A 3,822-nucleotide genomic window follows, 5' to 3' on the forward strand; every position below is an offset into this window, starting at 1 on the left:
TTATCCTCACTATATTCTTTCGTGTGTGTGGTGTTATCCAGAATGAAGATGCCTCTAGAATGGACTATATGGCATTGGCTTCATTGACCCATATACCATATTTGAAAAGGCGGTAGTAGAATACCCAGAAGAGACAGCGGAGAACTTGTTTTTGTTTTTTGAGATACTAAGTAACAATGAAAAAAATATTATTTCTTACAACTTCAAGTGAGTGTTACTGTTGTCTTGTACTATAAATTCTATTTTGCTTACCCGATTTAAGTTTACGTATAGTTCTTGATGCGTTGCATGCATGCCCGTTTATAAAACGCAGATTCCACTTTATCCCGCTCATCATTATGATTGACCAAGGAAAAGCTCAAGTACTCGACTCACTAAGAAAAGACGAAGGCGAGTACAAGTCTCTCAAGTTGATGTTGGACCGGTAATTTCAATCATTATCTCACTATGTCGGCCTCTTTAGTTCATTAACTGATATCAATTAATCAATGACTCCTTCTATTATTTTTCTTTGTCGGGCAGGGTTTGGAGCCCGTTCATCAAGAATGTTCGCGGTGAATGGAAACCAGAGCTGCGATGGATACCGTCCAAGGTAATTAAGTACCACTAGCTACGTCCGCGCATCTCTCTAGTTCTAGTTTCAATACCATTATAATGCTTGATTAATATCTGGCTGAATTCTATTCTCGTAATGTTTTATATGCGGTAGAAACCGGGGAATAATGTATGTGCATAATTTGTTTGCGAGAACATTCGCTCCTTTATGACCGAAATGCCCACTAAACGGGGAACTCTTGCGGTACGTAAACATTATTCACAATTTCTATATTCATGGTCTAATATATATATAGACGCACATATAAAATATTCATATTGGTCTCCATCTTTAAAATATGCCGGAGAAGCGGGTGGAACTCCTTCGAACGGAATGCATACGAGCACTTCAAGAGAAATTTGCCGGATTTTTGCTGGATGATGTCACAGATCCCACGGAAGAATACCACTACACCGGTTAATGGATTCATGTAATTGATCCGCAAGTTGTAAGAGAAATTTTATATACCAAATTGTATATATATATATGCATGTGTGTATGCATATATATATATGCTCGTACGAGATATTCTATGATATACGTCCTACGAGAAATTTTATAATATAAGTACCAAATTCTATGATATGTTTGAGATGAAAAAGAATTCGATGGAAAAGAGAAAATGAAAAGAAAAATAAACAATAAACCCCAAAATATTAAAACCCCAAAACCCCAAATCACATAATCCTTTAGCCCCGGTTGGTGTTACCAACCTGGACTAAAGGTCCATGCGCCCTGGCACACTCTGACGGCCACGTGGAAGGGATTTAGTCCTGGTTCGTGGCAAACCGGGACTAAAGGGGGGGGTTTAGTCCCAAGTTAATAGTCCCGGTTGGTGAACCGGTGTTAGAGCATATATCTCCATATGTGGTTTTGGTAATTGATGACAATTCCTATGGACTAATGGTTGCCTTAAGTTATATTTATAGGATTTGTCCATAGGCACTTCTCGAAGTCCATCTGTTGGGTTCAAGGAGTTTATATGATGACCAAGATGGTATTCAAGGTATTATCCAAAGAATGGTCATAGAGACACAAGGTTGATCAATATCTCAGACAAAGAATAAATCAAGATGATCAACACACAAAGCATACAAGATGTACCGAGAGGGATCACGTGATCCCATGGTATGGTAAGCATTGTCCATTACATGTTTGTGTACTAACCCATGGTCTTTGTGAGAGTTCTATGTGGGGGTTAGGTGTGCTTCCATGGGCTTGCGTCAAAAGGTAGATCTCATACAACCCATGAAGGATGACGTCAAGTGGTGATCGTCATCAAGATTGCGGTGTGCAAGTTCAAGTGGATCAACACGAATATATCATGCTTGATGCTTACCGTCCATTGTGGTGGCAATGGACTTGTGAAGATATGCTGAAGAGCGGCTCACCCATAGTGTGTATGGGGGAGCAATCAACTAGTCTTCATAAAGCCAACACAATCAAGAAAGGTGGTCCATCTGGAGGAAGCCAAGATCATCATTATCTAGCTCAAGAGGACGAGGTGCAAGGTATAGGTTTGCCCTTGATAGGTTTTCTGTTTTAGGATAGATTGTCGTACTGTCAAGGGGGGCTCTCAAGTGAGTAGCTTGATCGTATCGTTTGTTCAGAGCTCAAACCATTTGCATCCTTGCATCATACTTATTGGTTCTTGTTTGGTGTTTCTCTTCGTGAGTTTTAGAGCTTATGTTCATCTTCATGACAAGCTCGAGTTCATCGAAAACGGAGTCCATATGCATCTTCTATGATGTTTTCGATGTTGGGAGTTTTTAGCGGTCTTATTCCAAGAAGGGTTCTCACCATTTACTTATGGGAATTTTCTCACTAGTTTTTATTGATATTTCTATCAAGATTGTGTTAGCCCATGTCTTTAGCTTTCCAACAAACTTGGTTTCGTTGAATTTGGAGTCCGTATGCGAAAGTTACAGCAGTTTGAGTATCCAGCGGTAGTACCGCTCCTCGTGCGAGCGGTAGTACCGCCCCCGGAGCGGTACTAATTTTTTAGTACCGCTCCAGGAGCGGTAGTACCGCTCCGTCGGACTGTTTTTTGCATACTTTTTGGCCTCAGCATGGTTTGTGAACCTACCGAGCGGTATTACCGCTCCATGAGCGCTAGTACCGCTCTGTGCGGGCTATGAGGCTTTACGGTTGGATTTTTCCCAACCTATAAAAGGGGGTCTTCTTCCCTATTGAACCTTATCTCTTTAGCTCTTGTTCTTCCCTTGTTGACCTTCTTCGAGCTTGCTGACTCTCAATCCCTCCAATGATTCTTGCTAGTTCTTGAGGGAAAAGAGAGAGGAGATCTAGATCCACATTTCCACCAATCACTTTCTCCTCTAAGTGAGGGGAACCCCTAGGGTCTAGTTCTTGGAGTTCTTCGTGTTCTTCTTTGTTCTTCCTCTTATTTTCCTCCCTAGCATCAGTTGCTTTGGTGGGATTTCGGAGAGAAGGGCTTGGGCACTCCGTTTTCCCTTGCCATTGCATTAGTTGCATCGTTTGAGTTATCCATGGTGATACGTGGATGTGAAGTTTGAGAAGCTTATTACCTTTGGTACTTAGTACCCTAGATATTGTTCTTCGTGGATGCTTTGGCGTCCTAGAAGCTTGGTGGTGTCTTGGAGCTCAATCATTGTGGTGTAAAGCTCCGGGCAAGCGTCGAGGTCTCCAATTAGGTTGTGGAGATTCCCCTGAGCAATTTGTACGGGTATCGGTGACCGCCCCCAAGGTTTGCCATTTGTACGGGTTCGGTGACCGCCCTCAAGGGTCCCTTAGTGGAATCACGGCATCTTGCATTGTGCGAGAGAGTGAGGAGATTACAGTGTCCTTAGTGGCATCTTGGGGAGCATTGTACCTCCACACCGCTCCAACGGAGATTAGCATCCGCAAGGGTGTGAACTTCGGGATACATCATCGTCTCCGCATGCCTCGGTTATCTCTTACCCGAACCCTTTACTTTTGCACTTTACTTTGTGATAGCCATATTGTTTATTGTCATATATGTTGCTATCACTTAGTTTTTTTATCTTTCTTAGCATAAGTTGTTGGTGCACATAGGTGAACCTAGTTGTTGTAGGTTGTGTGCTTGACAAATTAAACGTTAGTTTTGTTGCGCATTTGTTCAAGCCTAAACCGTAATTATTTTAAAGCGCCTATTAACCCCCCCCCTCTAGGAGACATACACGTCCTTTCAAGCGGGACTATAGGCCCTTACCAACGGAAACTATATC

Source organism: Hordeum vulgare, chromosome 6H (genome assembly GCF_904849725.1).
Source record: "Hordeum vulgare subsp. vulgare chromosome 6H, MorexV3_pseudomolecules_assembly, whole genome shotgun sequence".
NCBI lineage: Eukaryota > Viridiplantae > Streptophyta > Magnoliopsida > Poales > Poaceae > Hordeum > Hordeum vulgare.